Raw genomic sequence first — 19862 nt, forward strand, 5'->3', positions numbered from 1 at the left:
TCAACAAAATGCTTCCACTCTCGTGTTTAAACCCTTTTGACTATATGTGAGTGTCTATGAAAAATGATCAGATCATTTAATGAATGAATAGAGTTTTTTCAATTGCAACCTTTTCTGATTCATAATGACTATGAAATGATTTTTTTGATAAATCACATTGGTGTTTTTCATATCGACAAGTTTTGAACAAAAAACTATGGTTCATCATGGACCACATTCTGTAGTTTGAAATGATCAATGTGATTTATCAAAAAAAAAATTATATGAATAAATTTTATTACTATCTAATGCTGAGTACAACAAAAATTGCAGGAAGGTGGTGTTAACATACAACAAAAATATATGGTGGTGGGGTGGGAGGATAATGAGTGCAATAGTGGAGAGCTTGGGATTTCCCCATAGCAAATATATTGAAGAAAACAATTTTACCGATGACAAAAACCAAGTTATGGTTCTCAATTACTTTTGTGCTTGTTGAGAACCAGAGCTTTCTTTAGGCATGCCACCACATTCAGACTATGGTTGCCTTGCCATTCTTCTCCATGATTTTGTTGGAGGTTCTCAATTGTTGCATGATGGCCAATGGAAGGTAGTATGACCATTGCCTAACTCTTTCATACTAAACATTGGTGATCATGTAGAGGTAAGTAATTACTAATACTCACTCATTATTTTTTCTCCATTTCTTAATATACCCATTAAATTATAATTTTTTTATACAATATATGATACTTTCAGATTCTAAGCAATCGAAGATTCAAGAGCGTGGTGCATGAGTGGTGGTCAACTCAGAAATTTTTTGTATTTATGTGGTGGCTTTGATGAGAATTCCTTTCGAAGCAAACATTCCTCTTACGCGTGAACTCGGTGATTGTTGGGGATAATTCTTAATCTTATCATGTACTTAATGACAAATAAGTTAACAGATTTACTGTTCGTGTTTGCATATGTTATCAAAACTAGGGCAGTAAGTTTTTAGGGTGGTCAGTGCTCAAAATTAGGGGTCAGAAGATTGGTAGTGTTATTATATTTGTTTCAGATGATTAGTAATCATATTAGTAATAATTTTATTATATAACCTTGTACTTACTAGTTTGATTTGAGATGTGATTTACAGGAGGGTTGAGCTCACTCAGTGAGAACTAGAGAAGTGTTTTATTTTTTCATAGGTTTTTATATATTCTTTTTTATCGTAATTATCATGGTTTATCAGTTGGATTAAAGAACAGAGGCCATTTCAGATTCTACAAGTGGTATCAGAGTAGGTAAAATTGGTTTGGGTTAAACTTTTATTGTTGGAATTTCACCAAAGGTAATCATGTTTAATTCTAACCAAATGCCCCTTTGAGGATTTGATGGGAATGATTATGATTATTGTTGCATTAAGCTGATGACCTTTTTTATTGGAAAGTATTTTTAGGGGGTTATTGAATCATGTTATGAGGATCCAGTTGATTAGAATGCCCTTACAACCAATGAAAGAACAATAAGACATGAAGCAAGGAAGAACAATGCTCAAGCTTTGCTTCAGATTTAGATAGCTCTTAATAAGAGATTATTTCCAAGAATATCAAGACAAACAATTGCCAAATATGCCTATAATACTCTAGAAGAAGCTTACCAAGGTAGTAATCAAGTTAAGGTGGTAAAAATTTAGAAATTGAAGTGAGATTTAAAGAATTTGAAGATGCAAGAAGCTGAAAATATAAGTGACTATTGGGTCAGAGTCAAAGATGTGGTCAATAAAATGGATACACTTGGGGAAATTATGAGTAATGAAGCTTTAATAAAAAATATATTGAGATCTTTAAGACCTACATGGAATCATGTTTCCATAATCATAGAAGAAAGCAAGGATTTGACAAAACTATAGTTTGATAAACTGGTTGGAACCCTAACGTCTCATGAAGAAATATTGAAAGACACTTTTGAAGGTGTAGAGAAATTGTTTTCCTCTTAATTATAAATTAGAAAGAATGAAGATGCACGCAATAGTAGTGCCAAAGGAAATCAAGGCCAAGGTAAAGGGCAAAGCCAAAATTATTCAAGACGTAGATGAAAAGGTGACTCAAGAGGAAGAGGTAGAGGTAGATTTAATAAGAGAAATGTTCAATGTTAGTATTGTGACAAGTATGGCCACTTTGAAAGAGAATGCATATTGAAAGAAGGTAAAAATGCTAGCTATTCTCAAGAAAGTAGTGAGAATCCTCCCGATCACTTATTTTTATCTTATTCCAAAGGGGAAAATACTAGAAAAGATGTTTGGTACCTAGATTCTGGATGCTCTAACCTTATGATAGGAAATGAGAAATTGTTTTCAATGAAGGATGGAAGCTTGAAATCTAAGATAAATCTTGGTGATGATAAAACATTAGAGGTTGTTACTAAAGGAGCTATGCAGGTCTGAACAAAACAAGGTATAAAGAGTATTCATGATATTTATTATACTCCACAATTGAAGCACAATTTGTTAAGTGTTGGGCAGCTATATGAGAAAAATTATAAAGTAACCTTTGAAAATAAGAGATGTACTATCTATGATAAGAATAAGGAAAATAGGTTACTCATTGTTGTGCCTATGACAAGAAATAGGATTTTTCTTTTGAGGTTTGATGAACATAAAAAATCCTTTCAAATATGGCTTATGAGGATTCAAATTGGTTATGGCATCTCAAATATGGGCATTTAAAGTTTCACACTTTGAAGATTCTAACATCACATGCATCAGTTTCTAGTTTGCCAAAGGTAGAGGAGAATAAGGAGGTTTTTGAAGGATGTGTTAAAGGCAAGAATGCAAGGAAAAAGTTCCCAAAGGGAAATGCATGGAGGGCTCATCACCCATATCATCTTGTTCATCTAAACATATGTGGTCCTATGAAGGCTAAGAGCTTGGGTAAGTCATGATATTTCATCACTTTTATTGATGATTACTCGCAAAAATGTTGGGCATATTTTTTGAAGGCCAAAAATGAATCCCTGGATACATTAAAAAAGTTCGAAGCCGTCGTACAAAATGAGAAAGGGTGAAACATAAAATGTTTTTAGACTGACCATGGAGGATAATTCTGCTCAAAATATTTTCAGAGTTATTGTGATGTGAATGTCATCAAGAGGAAGCATACTACCACATACACACCCCAACAAAATGGCATAGATGAAAGGAAGAATTGTATTGTGGTTAAAATGGAAATGTGAATGTTAGAAACTAAGAGATTGAGAAATTCCTATTGGGGAGATGCATTTATTACAATAGTGTACATCCTCAACCATAGCCCCACTAGTGCACTTGAAAAGATGACTCCTTCTAAAGCTTGGTACGGAAAAAGGCATAATGTTAATCATTTCAAAGTTTCTGGTGTTTGGCTTATGTGCATGTACCCAATAAAAATAGACAGAAATTAGATGCAAAGAGTGATAATATAGTTTTATTGGGTATAGTGAGACAAGCAAGGCTTATAGATTGTATAATCCCCTCACTAACAAGCTTTTTGTCTCAAGAGATGTAATTTTTTATGAAGGGGGAGTTTATGGTCATCAAGAAGGCCATGTTGAGAATACAAAATCTATTTTGAATGATGATATAATTGTTCCTATTAATCATGAAAAACCAATTAATGCTTATGTATCTAGTGGTTTAACTCCACCAAGCAACACTTCATCAATTTCTTCAATATCAATTTCAAGTCCAACTTCTTCTCCAAGTTCTACAAGGAAGGTAAGGATATTGAGTGATATCTATCAGAGGAGTGCAAAACAAGCACATGAAGAAAACCCAATAGGTGAGAGAATGAATTTTGCTTTATTAGTCGAGGCTTATTTTGAACTATCATGTTTTTAAGATGCATGTACTAATGAGGTTTAGGTGAAAGACATGCAAGAAGAGGTGGATTCCATTCACAAGAATGGCAGAGCTTCCAGATGACAACAAAAAGGTTGGCACCAAATGGGTCTACAAGAATGAATTTAACAATGATGGGAGTGTTGAAAGACACAAGACAAGATTAGATGCTAAAGGATTCACACAAAAGTATGGAATTGATTATGAAGAGACATTTGCAATAGTAGCAAGACACGAGACCATTATAATATTGATTTTGTTAGCAGCTCAGAAAAAGTGGACCATACATCATATGGATGTGAAAAGTTCCTTCTTGAATGGGTACTAATCACTGGAGGTATATGTGGAGCAGCCACAATGTTTTGAAGTGGAAGGAAAAGAAAATAATGTCTACAAGTTGAAGAGGTCTCTGTATTGTCTCAAGCAAGCACCAAGAGTGTGGTATGCTAGGATTGATGGATACTTCCAGCAAAATGGCTTCTAGAGAAGTAAGAATGATCCTACCCTTTACTACAAACTAGAAGTTATTGATATTCTAATCATAAGTTTGTATGTTGATGATCTATTGTATATGGTTAGTAGTTCTAAGATGAATGATAAATTCAAATTTTCTATGACGAACGAATTTGAGATGAAAGATGTAGGTGTCATGAAATATTTTCTAGGAATAGAGGTTTATCAATTTAAGGATGATATTTTCATTTGTGAGACAAAGTGTGCACAAGATATGTTGATGAAATTTGATACGCTTGATTGTAATCCAACCTCTACTCCAAGAGCTCATCGACTTGTTTTATGTAGAGATGATGGTGCTGATTTTGTTGATGAGACAACTTACAAAAGTATTGTGGGGAGCTTGATATTTCTAACCCACACGAGACATGATATTACATATTCAGTTTCACTTTTTTCAAGGTATATGACAAATCCATCTCAAATACATATGAAGGAAGCCAAGAGGATTTTAAGGTATGTGAAAGGCACTCTAAATTTTGATATTACTAATTACTCTTCTGAAAAGTTCAATCTTGTTGAATTTAGTGATTCAGATTGGGGAGGGCATATGGATGATGGTGGTAAGTCTACATCTGTAAATTGTTTCTCTTTTGGTTCTAGTTTGATTACCTCAAGCTCAAGAAAACAAAGCATTGTTGCCCTCTCATCCAAAGAAGTTGAGTATGTTGCAATTACCTCGGGAGTTAAGCAAGCTCTTTGGCTCAGAAACATTTTGGAAGAAATTAGAGAAAAGAAGATTTAGCCTATCGTGATTTATTGTGATAATGTAAGAGCCATCAAGTTAGCAAAGAATCTGGTTCATCACAACAGGACAAAGTATTTTGATATGAAATATCACTTCATTGGAGATTTGGCAGAAGAAGGATATTGAATTGAAGCACATAAATACTAAAAATCAGCTAACCGATATCCTCTTCACCAAAATAGTTGCAAAAGCTTAGTTTTTCACACTACTGGATAAGATAGTAAGCACTCATTAAGTATTAAGAGGGAGTGTTGGGGATAATGGTTAATCTTGGCATATATTTGCTCAGAATTAGGATTCAAAATATTGATAATGTCAATTGATTAGTTTCAAATGATTAGTCTCAAATGATTAGTCATCATATTAGTAATAGGTTTATTATATAATAATGTACTTACTAGTTTGATTTGAGATGAGATTTACAAGAGATTTACAAAGTGGAGCTCAGCCAATATGAACCAAATATGTGTTTTATTTGTTCATTGGTTTTTATATGTTCTCTTTTGTCATATTTATCTTTTTTTATCGACTGGCACTGGCTTAAAGAACCTGGACCATTTCAGATTCTACATTGATGAACACCACGCTGCACTGGACAGCGAGACAAACTTCACTGAGTTTATCAATCAACTGACTTCCAAAGAGTACAAAGCAAGGGTATTCCTGGATTCCATAAGGCACTGTGATTTAGATCAGTGGGCAAATTGCTTTTGAGCATTGCAGAATTTCACGATCAAACTTATTGAATATACGACTCAAGAGCGATAAATCATTGCAACTGATAGAAGCAGAACGAACTGAATTCCTGTTTGATTTATCGTTTTGTGATAAAATGCAGAATAAGAGCCACAGAATAAGTTATAAGCAGAGAATATGTTGTAGCCAGCTATGATGGAGAGGCAATTCATCGAGTTGTATACCATAATTATTAAATTCAAATTTGAATTTGAATTCAATTCTGAAATAATTGGTCTATTTAAAATGATTAACATATTATATGTTATTTATTTTTACCTATTCTAAATTTAAAAAAACTGAAGTGAATTATGATTATATTTAAAATTTCAAAAATAAATCATTAAATTTTTCTGTTACAAGGATATTGTTGTTTATTTTTCTTTTATAAAGATCTAAAAATAATGAACAACAAAATACATCAAATTTATTAGAATTCCAGAGTAAGAAAATATGCAAGTGAAATCTAATAATATAAACGACAAAATTTCCAATATGAAGTTGAATGAAAAGAATGAGAGACTAAACATAAAAGGTAGGTTTGAAGTGATTTGCACATACAACTAAATTTATGTCTCAATCATAATTCCTATTGGATCCAAATTTATTTAACAATAAGTGTGTATGCAGATTATAATTTGTGTAGACGACACACAACGAACCCTTCTAATTTAATTCCACATCATGCATCCTCTGTTTTACAGTGGACCTAACATCTATGATAATTGCCACCATTAACAAATTAGAAAATTGAAAATATAGATTTTACAATTTTTCTCTTTCTCTACCATACTTTAATAAAAAACTTATATCTTTTAACAAAAATGTTATCATCATTTAATGTAAAATTCTAATATAAAATTTCTGTATTCTTTTTAATATAGAAACTACTGCTTTTCATTCTTATTCTCTAATAAAAATATATATTATTATTTCTAATATAATTTTTTTTATAATTTTTAATATAAAAAACTATGCTTTTTATTCTTATTTTCTAGCAAAAAAAAAAAAATACTGTTCATTATTTAACTACAATTTTTTAATATAAAATTTATATAATTTTTTTATTATTATTGTTTGTTCAATTATTTTGCTATCACTGTTTTTCATTTTTTTTACTATAAAATTTACCTAACACATATATCATTTTTTTTACTATAAAATACCTAACACATATATTATTGAGCCCCCATCATTGTTTACCCTACTCCCCATAGCATACTGATGGTTGTTTACCCGGCTCACTATATCACTTTCACTTGAATGAATACCCGGCTCACTATATCACTTTCACTTGAATGAATCGCCTTTAGGGTATAACTATTTACCCTTATCTTATCACGTGCCTCAGTTGTCCTCGAACCGGTACATTGCTTTTTATTCATTTTAATATAAACTATCACCGATCAAACAAATGCGTATCGTATCAATTCAAACGTATTTTTCCACGAATCGTAACAGCGAATTTTCGTAATAGTTAGCCGAACTTGCTAACTATGACTTCAGGTTATAACCTCCACGTACTAAGTTACTAACACGTTTCGACTTTCAATATTCCAATCACAACGTCCAATGCTCAACGTTGAAGGCTGCGGTCCACAATCTAACGTGTCCAGCTTTAATTTGCAACCTCTGGCTCTCATTGTACAGTTGTATCAATTCATAGGGTTCAGTTCCAGTCGACGTTCTACCACATTCAACGTCCACACACTAGTTGTAATTGGCTTGTGCAGCATTCCAGAACTCCAGTTCGGTCTTAGCCAAATTCAATTGTTAATTCCAACAATACATTAATCGATACAACAATCAACCGAAGTTTTACACAGGTTTACACTTGCAAAATTTTACATAATCTGTATACAATAGTCCATGTTTTTCATTAGACTATTACTTATCCTTTCCTTTGACAGCAATTGGCAAAAGAACACTACAACATAATGTTACACACTTCAATCAATATCTGAGCAACATTAGATGCATGGGATAAAAAGGGTAGTATTCTAGTAAATCAATATCTGAGCAACACTAGATGCATAGGATAAAAAGAATGGTATTCTAATAAATATTTATTGCTGATCCAATTATGAATTTTACAAATTTCTTTATATATAAGAAATAGATTCTTTGCTTATAATATCGAGGAAGTTTAGATCAATTTCTTTAAAGAAAAGATATTATCTTAACTATATATTAAAATACTAAAATGATTTTGATTATATTTTTTTAAAATATCATATTTTCTTTATACAATTAACTTGAAATACTGAAATATGATTTTTATTATATTTTTTGAAAATATGATAACTTTTTATACAATTAACGTAGCAATAATAAAATGATGTTAATTACATATTTGAAAATATCATATTTTCTTTATACAATTAAGTTGAAATATTACAAAGGAATTGTGTTAATATAAAACTTAAAAAAAAGTAAATTCAACCTGTGATGCATTAATAATTCATTATTTAATTATGTGTTTGAAAATATCATATTTTCCTTATACAAATTAACTTGAAATATTACAAAAACGTTTCCTATTATAAAACTTAAAAAATTTAAATTCAACGTGTGATGCTTTTGCATTGATGATTCACGGTAGTATCTTATACAACCTTCTACCTTCCTATTTTAAATGCATCTTCAATCTTTTTAAGAAAGTTTCGTTAGTGGCTCATCCAATCTTTATGTTGCAAAGAACAATGCTTTCTGTGATGAATCATCCAAATGTTGCAAATGTCAAGCTTTTATTCGTTGTTCCACTTCGTTATTCAAAAATGACAGCGATGGTTCCTTTGAGGTGGCCAAGGCTTATACCTCAGTGGTCTATCTCCACTATTGTTAATGCAACTAAGTTTCTTCCAAAGTTCTTGGGCGTTCCAAGCAGTACTGGAATACTTTCCACTTCATTTCAAGCATTGATAATATTTGTATGAAGTTGAAAAACGTCCCTCGCAAAGCACTATAAAATCCAATGATAATATTTGTATGAAGTTGAAAAACGTCCCTCCCAAATCACTATAATTCAATTATAATATTTGTATGAAGTTGAAAAACGTCCCTCCCAAATCACTATGAAATTCAATGTTTACTATTGATCATTTATATTCATTTTAAAATGACAGATGCTTTACGGTATGATGCCTTTACTTAGCGTTATGGTACATCCGGAAATGCTTAAATATATTTTTATAATTTTTAATTTATTTTAGGGAATAAGAGAGGGATATTGAAACTATAGTTATAGTATTTATAATTAATTATATAATTTATGTTAGATCTAAGATTTTTGTGATTCATAATGTAGATAGGTGTCTTTTGGATTAATAACATAATCATAATTTTGATGACATTTCGAACCAACTAATGTGGTCCATCTTCGTCTTCACGATCTTGTTCTCAGGATGGAGCGCATTAGTTGGTTTGAAACTTCGACCAAATCCTAAATATGTGATTAATTGAAAAGACATCTATTTATACAATTCATATTATAAAATTTCATTTTTTTCCTAATAATTAACTCTTTATATTGATTAATTTAGATTTTTTTCATATTTTTTTATGGTAAAAGTTAATATATTATAGGGAACTTTTGTTTTAAACACTTTTTGAGGGTTAGTGGTGGCTTTTTCTATCCAGAAATAACTTGAACCTCTGTAAGTTGAAGACAAATTGTCCACTCAGATCACTAAAGATAGTGTAGAAGTGTATAACATAAATAATATAATATCTAAATAAGTTTGAGAACATTTATTAAATTTCTATAAAAATATATATCCAAGAAAAAGGAAGAGAAAACAATTTCAGCTAAATGTGAAATGTGGAGATATATAATGTAAATTATAGTGTAAAAATATAATGTAAAAACTAAAATGCAAAACGTAAAACATAAAGTTCATATAAATTAAAATAATGATTTCCTAACTATATTTAAATTTAATTAACAAGCACATAAAAACACTTTACTTAGAATAAACTTTTAGTATAGAAAGTGTTCTGACCATGCATATTAAACACACTTTACCATCGATATTATTAACTTGTAAATAGGCTTTATTACAACACTCTGGGCCAAAACCATGGATTATCAATACAAATTCCCAAAACTATATACAAATTTAATTAATAAGCACATAAAATCTTAATACCTTACCGTGGATATTATTTTGTAAATAGGCTTCTTTTCAATACCATGGGTCAATACCATGGTTTATCATTATGAGGTGTCCAAAAGCCATAACTCATTTCACATTCAAAATAATTTAATTTTATAACATTTTTTTAATTAAATCTGAGAGATAAGGGATTATAATTACTTTTGAGATATTCAAGAGAGAGGGAGGAAGAGAGAAATATAGTTGAAGTGGGCGAGAGAGGAAGGAAGATAGAGAGGACTTGAGAAAGAGAGAAGGAGAGAGGACAGAGAGAGGGAGGATAGAGATGTTAAATTTGGATGTAAAGTATATAATTTATTTGAGCCTAATCCTAGATTGAAAAGAAGTGACATGATTACCACTAGAAAGAGGTATACAAAGACTACATGGACACATCTTAATTTTCAAACACATCTATAAAGGATATACATGTAGGAACTTACAGGGTAAGTTCCTCAGTCAGAACACCAAAGGACACCGCTCACAAACAGATCACAGATCAATACACCAGTACTTTTGACGTGGTTAAAACCCTCAAAGAGGGAAACAGTCCACGACCTGAGCCAACACGGCCACTTCAGGCAATTTATTAATAAAAGAATGAAAATTTACATAAGCTTCTCTCATGAACGGTTAACCTACAAATGACCCTACATGCTCTTTAAATAGAGATCATGGACCAATCGGGTGTTAAGCCATGGATCAAGTGTCGGTAATACCGAGGAGAGAATGAACCGTCGGATCACTACATATCGCGACCGTCGGATTGTAAGTTACAAAATGTACATAGTAAAGACACACATTTTACCTAACTCTGTACTAGACCAAGTTGTACTTAACTATTTCCTATGTTTCAGAATATCCTAACATCCCCCCTTAAGAAAAACTTGGGATAGGATTGAAGGATTTACAAATATGACACAATAGGAGAAGGAAGGAGGCACTAGAGCCTATCCCCCCTTAGTGACAACTTCCTAAACTCCAACCATAAATCGAAGTTTAGTGAACTTCGCCTCTGTGACAGCCTTTGTAAAGATGTCTGCAACTTGATCATCTGTTGAACAATATTGCACTTCAATAACATGGTCATGAATGAGCTTTCTGATGAAGTGCATGTGCAGTTCAATGTGTTTGCTGCGCTGATGTTGGACTGGATCTTTGCATAGTTGAATGGCACTTTGATTATGACAGCAAAGTGTAGTCGGATGCTGCTGCTGAAAGCCAAACTCTGACAGGATCTGATGAAGCCACAAGGCTTCCTTACTAGCTTCTATGGCACCACGATACTCTGCTTCTGCTGAAGAGAGAGAAATGTCACATTGTTTCTTGCAAGCCCATGTAATAGGTCCTGAACCAAGAGTGAACACATAACCTGCAATAGACTTCCGATCATCAGGGTCACCAGCCCAATCGGAATCAGTGAAACGAACCAATAGAGGAGATGCTTCGGCATTGAAATGAATCCCAAACTGAACTGTACCTTGAACATAACGAAGTATTCTTTTAGCTGCTTTCCAATGACTTTCACGTGGGTTTTGCATAAACCGAGCAACAAGGCCAACAGTAAAGGAAAGGTCAGAACGAGTATGGGTTAGATACAAAATTTTTCCTACAAGTTGACGGTATAAGGTAGCATCAACTTCAGGAGAAGTACAAGTGACTGAAAGTTTGACTCCAGACTGAAAGGGAGAATGGGCTGGCTTACAGTCTTCCATTTGAAAATGGCGTAGAATATCACAGGCATACTTGGATTGGGAAAGGGAAATACCTTCCTTGGATTGCAAGACTTGAAGACCAAGAAAATAATGTAAGTGTCCTAAGTCTGTCATTTCAAACTTCCTTTTAAGGCTAGACTTCACATGGTTTATAAGGTTGGGATCACTACCAGTCAGGATAAGATCATCAACATAAAGAACAAGAATGATAAGAGACTTGCTCACTTTCTTGGTGTAGACAGTATTGTCAGAATGACACCTAGAAAAGCCATTTTCTAAAAGAAAGTCATCCATTTTGGCATACCAAGCTCAAGGAGCTTTCTTGAGACCATAAAGGGATTTCTTAACTCGACATACAAGGCTGGAGTCTATTTGTATAAAGCCAATAGGTTGTTCCATATAGATTTCTTCATGCAAGTCCCCATGCAAAAAGCGGATTTAACATCCATCTGATGGACTTCCCATTTGAAGGAGGTAGCAAGGAAAAGGACAAGGCGGATAGAGTTCATTTTGGCAACAGGGGAGAAGGTTTCAGTATAGTCAATGCCTTCAACTTGTGAAAAACCCTTAGCAACAAGACAAGCTTTATGTTTATCAACTTTCCCATCTGGTCCATACTTGGTTCTGTAAACCCATTTTCATCTAACAAGTTTTCATCCCTTTGGTAGAGGAACAAGATCCCATGTATCATTTGCCAATAATGAATGATATTCTTCATTCATAGCTCCTTCCCAATCTGGATGGCCTGAAGCTTCTGCAAAGGTGTCAGGATCATAATTCACTGAAGCTTGAGCCAGTAAAGAATAGGCTCTTTCGAACTGAGAACGTGTACGTCGCTGATCTGTAGGATCACCGGCAAGATCACCTGCTGCATCCCGAGTAGCACAGACCCATTTTGGAAGCTGAGGAGCTGAAGGAGGATCCTGAGAAGGTGGGGGAGGATTTTCATCCTCGCTTTCATCATCTGAAGAAGAAATATTTTCAAAAGTAGAAGAGATAGGGAGAGGTGGCACATCCGCCGAACTAGGCTCGCGGGCCGATATATTTTCAGCAAACTTTACATCTCTTCTAATGATAACATTTTTGGACTTAAGTGGAATAAGTCTATATCCTTTGACATCTTCAGAATATCCAACAAAAATACTTTTTTCACTCTTAGGTTCTAAAGCTTTATGTTTCTCATCTGGAATATGGGCCCATGCTTCACTTCCAAAAACACGAAAGTGACTTAGATCTGGTTTGATTGAGCTCCATGCTTCTTCTGGAGTGATATTCTTTAAAACCTTAGTAGGAGTGCGATTTATTATGTAATTTGCACAGTTAATTGCTTCTGCCCAATAATTAAGACTAATTCCCTTAGATTGAAGCATACAATTAGCCATTTCCTTTAAGGTGCGATTCTCCCTTTCAGCTACACCATTTTGTTGTGGAGTATATGGAACAGTATGTTGCATTTGAATTCCATTCTCAATGCAAAAGTTGATGAATGTGTTTTTAACATATTCTCTGCCATTATCAGATCTTAGCTTAAGAATTTGATGTCCAGATTGTTTTTCAACAAAGGCCTTAAAGGCCAAGAACATGTTAAATACTCCACTCTTGAGTTTTAAGAAGTATACCCAAGTGCGTCTGGAGAAATCATCAATGAAAGTTAAGAAATACTTGTAGCCAAAGAATGAAGCAACTGGAAGTGGACCACATAAATTACTATGCACGAGCTGTAAAGGGGCTGAGGCGTGCCAAGAGGCACGTTTTTCAAAACTATCCCGATGATGTTTTCCGAGTACACATCAGAAACAAACACCATCTCTGCAAGATACCATTGGAAGACCTGTCACCATATTTTCTTTACATAGATTCTGAAGAGAGCGATAGTTTAAGTGACCAAATCGCTCATGCCAAAGTTTGCTCACTTCATCATTATGAGCAACAAATACTGAGGGAAGATTTGATGACCCAAAGTTGTAAAACTTATACAACCTTGTAGAATCATCAGCAATGCCAATAGCTAAAATCTGTCTAGGATCTCTTAGGTCCTTAATTACAACATCATGAGGTGAAAATTCAACGATTTTACCTTCAGCTGAATGGGTTATCTGATATACAGATAGAAGGTTGCAGGATAAGGTTGGAACACATAATACATCATTAAACTGACCATTGTCTAGATGAACAGTTGCAGTCCCTACAACACTAAGAGATCTATCATCACCAACATATATATTTTTGGTGTTACAATCATTTAAAGAAGAAAACATGGCTTTGTTTTTGGCCATGTGATAAGAAGCTCCACAATCAATGAGCCACTCATGAGAATGAGAAGAAGAAGATACATTTAGTGCATAGCCAGACCGAAATGTTTGACATCCACATGCAGAAAGTGCCATTCCTGAGGATGAAGTTGAAGTTGAAGATTGCTCCAACTTGATGTTATGCTTCTTCATTGCTGCTTCCAAGGCTTCCATCTTCTTAAAGCATTTGGATTCTAAGTAGTCATCAATTACAAAATTTGCAATGTCTATTAGTCTTCTTCCATTTGTTTTTATTTGTCTTATCATTTTGTTGAAATGATTTTTCATTTTGAGGCAGAAATTGCTTAGGACCCTTGTTTGGTTTAGGACCATTCCTTTTAGGATACGACTTCTTAGGATTCTTTGAATTTGGTTGCTACTGGGTGGCTAACACTTTCTTAGAAGAGTTTCCAAGATGAAGAAGACCAAGGTGTAAGAGTTTTTCTTGTTCTCTTATTAAAGAATCACAAAAGGAATCAAAGGAAGGGGACTTGTAGGCTTGTCCTTGAGAAATGAAGGCTTCTCTTGTAGAATGGAAGGTGGAAACAAACACAGAATAGGCTGGTCCCAACTTAGTAAGAATGGAGTAGATAAGGCTACTATCTTCTTTCTTAACCTTAACACCTTCCAAGAGAAGTCTAAGAGTCTTGAACTTGGACAAAAAAACTTCAATGCAAGAAAAATTATTGGGGTCCAATGTAAGCAATTCATTTTCAAGTTGATGGGCTGTAAGTTCATTTTTAATTCCAAAGACTTTAGTAATCTGTTTCATTGCTTCATTAGGAGTATCAAGTTTTGCAATAAGGAATCTAAGATCAGGAGAAATAGACATCCCTATCAACCCACGTGCTTGGTCTTGCCTATTTTTCCATTTCACTGCCTTGTCTTCATCTTTTGGTTTGGTCTCTTGGCCTATGGCTATTCTGTAAAGACCTTTACTTCTAAGTAAATCCACAAGGTAGGACCACCATTGGAAGTAGTTGGTTCTGTCAAGAATAACTTGGCATGGACTTTCCATTTTAAAAAAAACTAAAGCTATAGATGCTGATGCTAAGTGTTTCAATGAAAATATCTCGAAAAACTAGGCTGTTTAAAAAAAAACGGTTCTGAAAACGGCTTCCGGATGAAGAAGTTATGGCTTTTTGAAGAAAATTTGATGAAGTCGCCGACGAAGTGCGGGAATGTGTGGAAATGAAAAATCCGCCCCCACAAAATGGAGACTTTAATCCAAGACCTCTACTCTCATAAATTAGCTTTGCACCAAGTGAGCTATACAAAAAGTTTGAGAGAGAGAGAGAGAGAGAGAGAGAGAGAGGGTTGATGCTTTGGGTTGTGTGCTTGCTTTGAGAAAGCTCTTTTTCTCTACAAAACAGAAAACAGAAAACCCAACACGGACATACAAAAAAAAAAAGAACCTTGAAGTTCGAAGTTAGCTTTAGCAGGAAACTAAATATTTTCCTCAATGTTTCTGATTTCCCGAGATCACACTAAGGCGCAGCGGAAAAGAGCATACGCATGAGAAAAATCCTTCCTTTTTATTTCTGATTTTCCCAGATCGCACAGAGTCGCATGGAAAAGAGCATACACAGAAATGATAGTTATAGATCTGGTAATAAAAAAAGCTAAATAAACCGAAAACCGAAATAAACAGAGAGAAAATAACTGTAAACTGCAAATAAACACTCTATACCTCCAGATCTTAAAAATGACGCAGCTAGGGCTACCGAAAACCTTTTCGCATGAAACGAAAGGGGTTCCTTACTGGAACAGATGCTCCCAACACAACAAAGCAGTCCTCTCGGCCCGAAAGCAGTCAAAAACAGTAGATCTAGGAAACGGTAGTCGGATGTAGTTCTACCGGCTTCATATTTGGATCACCAACGGACGCGGTCCTCAAATAGCTCTGATACCATGTAGGAATTTACAGGGTAAGTTTCTCAGACAGAACACCAAAGGACACCGCTCATAAACAGATCACAGATCAATACACGAGTACTTTTGACGTGGTTAAAACCCTCAAAGAGGGAAACAGTCCACGGCCTAAGCCAACGCGGCCACTTCGGGCAATTTATTAATAAAAAAATGAAAATTTACATAAGCTTCTCGGTTAAACTACAAATGACCCTCCATGCTCTTTAAATAGAGATCATGGATCAATCGGGTGTTAAGCCACGGATCAAGTGTCGGTAATACCGAGGATAGAATGAACCGTTGGATCACTACATATCGTGACCATCGGATTGTAAGTTACAAAATGTACATAATAAAGAAACACACTTTACCTAACTCTATACTAGACCAAGTTGTACTTAACTATTTCCCATGTGTCGGAATATCCTAACAATACATGTGGAAAATTAGGTTTATGATGCTATGTAATCATGCAATGAGTGCAGAATAGTGTATATGATGAATGGTTTAGTGATGAAAGTTCTAAGTTGATTAATATGAAATTGCCCAATCAAATATATTTTAGGAAACTTAACCCACAAAATTGAACAATTTTTATTTAATAAATCACTAAACTATTCACATAAAATTGTAAATAACTTATTAACATAAAACTGTAAATATCTACCAACTATAATTATTTGTTTATATAAACCATTTTAAAGACATCTTAACTCCAGATCTACCAAGTGTCTAGATAAACCAAATCTCTTGAAATGCAACCCTGCTATAAAGTGCAAATTAATTTAATCCCTTTAAATTTATTATACATTCAAAATTAAAAAAACCAAATTAATTAATATAAACTTATTCATTAAATATATTTTAAAAAATTTAAACCAATTTTTTTTAATAAACGACTCCAACTATAAATATAAAATTATAAATATCTGATTAACATAAAACTATAAATATCTGCCAACGATGTATTTGATCAAAATACGGCTTTATTTAACGTATCCCTAATATTTGCGAGCACTCAGAATCCAAAAATCTTAACCTAAAATCCGTGCTTGTCAACTCGCAGATAGTGATAAACATGCAATTTGTGAGATGTTATTCGTTCTGTATTGTTAGAATTATCTTAATTTTGAAAGGGATTTCAACTTCTTTTTTTTAAATTAAATATGAAAGAACTTTAACTCTCTTCCACTCAATTTGGTCGCAAATGCAAATTATTTTTTATTCATTCACACTCGGACGTAGTCATACAATTAGAAGGTGGATGGTCCACCTTCTAATTGTATGACTACGTATCCACCTTCTAATTGTATGACTACGTCCGAGTGTGAATGAATAAAAAATAATTTGCATTTGCGACCAAAATGAGTGGAAGAGAGTTAAAGTTCTTTTATATTTAATTTGACAAAAAAGGGTTGAAATCCCTTTCAAAATTAAGATAATTCGAACAATAAATAACTAATAACATCTCACAAATTTCATGCTTATCACTATCTGCGAGTTGGCAAGCACGGATTTTAGGTTAACATTTTTGGATCCTGAGTGGTCGCAAAATATTAGGGATGCGTTACATAAAAAGCGTATTTTGATAAAATACATCGTTGGTAGATATTTATAATTTTATGTTAATAAGATATTTACAATTTTATATTTAAAGTTTTAGCGGTTTATTTAAAAAGTGTTTAATTATTTGGGTTTAAGTTTTTTAAAATATATGTGAATGAACAATTTTATATTAATTCAATTTTTTTAATTTTTTTTTTTTTTTTTAACGATAAATTTAAAGGATCAAATTATTTTGTAATTTATAATAGGTTTGCACATTATAATAGGTCTGATCTATTTAGACACTTGGTAGATTCGGAATTAAGATGTCTCTAAAATGGTTTATATAGTTTTTAGTTTTACTATAAATGCTTAAACACATTAAAAAGGTATTTTAAGTATAATAAAGGCATATTTTGAAAAAATATATGGATGGTAGATATTTATAGTTTTATGTTAATAAAATATTTACAATTTTATGTTCATATTTTTATTGATTTATTAAAAAAAAATTGTTCAATTTTGTGGGTTCAAGTTTCCTTAAATATATTTGATTGGGCAATTTCATATTAATGAGCTTAGAACTTTCATCACTAAACCATTCATCATATACACTATTGTTCACTCATTGCATGATTACATAGCATCATAAACCTAATTTTCCACATGTCTATCCTTTATAGATGTGTGTGAAAATTAAGATGTGTCCATGTAGTCTTTCTATACCTCTTGCTAGTGGTAATCATGTCACTTCTCTTGAATCAGGGATTAGGCTCAAATAAATTATATACTTTACATCTAAATTTAACATCTCTATCTTCCCTTTCTCTGTCCTCTCTCCTTCTCTCTCTCAAGTCCTCTCTATTTTCCTTCTTCTCTCCCCCTTCAACTCTATTTCTCTCTTCCTCCCTCTCTCTTGAATATCTCAAAAGTAATTATAATCCTTTATCTCTTAGATTTAATTAAAAAAATGTTATAAAATTAAAATATTTTGAATGTGAAATGAGTTATGTTTTTTGGACATCTGGTGATGATAAACCATGGTATCGACCCATGGTATTCGAAGAAAGGCTATTCACAAAATAATATCCATGGTAAGGTATTATGCTTTTATGTTCTTATTAATTAAATTTAAATATAATTTTGGGAATTTATATTGATAATCCATGGTTTTGGCCCATGGTGTTGTAATAAAGCCTATTTACAAGTTAATAATATTGATGGTACAGTGTGTTTAATATGCATGGTTAGAACTCTTTCTATATTATAAGTTTATTGTAAGTATTAAGTGTTTTTATGTGCTTATTAATTAAATTTAACTATAGTTAGGAAATCATTATTTTAATTTATATGAACTTCATGTTTTACATTTTGCATTTTAGTTTTGACATTATATTTTGACATTATAATTTACATTATATATCTATACATTTTACATTTAGCTGAATTTTTTTTCTTCTTCTTTTTCTTGCATATATATTTTTATGGAAACTTAATAAATGTTCACAAACTTACTTAGATATTACATTATTTACATTACACACATCTACATTGCCTTGAGTGATTTGAGTGAACAATTTGTTTCTAAGTTACACAGGTTCAAGATATTTCTTAATAGAAAAGCCACCACTAACCCTCAAAAAGTGTTTAAAAAAAAATCCTTATAATATATTAATTTTTACCATAAACAAAAATATGAAAAATAATCTAAATTAATCAATATAAAAAAAAATATTAGAAAAAATTGGAATTTTATAATATAAATTGTATAGATTGATGTCTTTCAGATTAATCACATAATCAAGAGTTGGTCGACATTTCGAACCAACTAATGTGGTCCACCCTCATAATCAAGAGTTGGTCGACATTTCGAACCAACTAATGTGGTCCACCCTCAAGACAAGATCATAAAGATGGACCATATTAATTGGTTCAAAACATCGAAGAAATCTAGATTATGCGATTAATCCAAAAAACATCTATCTACATTATAAATCACAAAAATCTTAGATCTAACCTAAATTAAATAATTAAATATAAATAATATAACTATAAGTTTGATACCCTCTCTCATTTCCTAAAATAAATTTAAAATTATAAAAATATGTTTATGCATTTCCGGATGTACCATAATGCTAAATAAAGGCATTATACCTTAATGCATCTCTCATTTTAAAATCAATATAAATCATCAAAAGATTAAACATTGAATTTTATAGTGATTTGGGAGGGACGTTTTTCGACTTCATGCAAATATTATCATTGAATTATAATGATTTGGAAGGGACGTTTTTCAATTTCATACAAATATCATCATTGAATTTTATAGTGATTTGTAAGTAAGAATCTAATAATATAAATAACAAAATTTCGAATATGAAGTTGAAGGAAAAGAATGAGAGACTAGACATA

Source organism: Pinus tabuliformis, chromosome 8, assembly GCF_031772625.1.
Source record: "Pinus tabuliformis cultivar Carrire ecotype Pingquan chromosome 8, CPIR1, whole genome shotgun sequence".
Classification (NCBI taxonomy): domain Eukaryota; kingdom Viridiplantae; phylum Streptophyta; class Pinopsida; order Pinales; family Pinaceae; genus Pinus; species Pinus tabuliformis.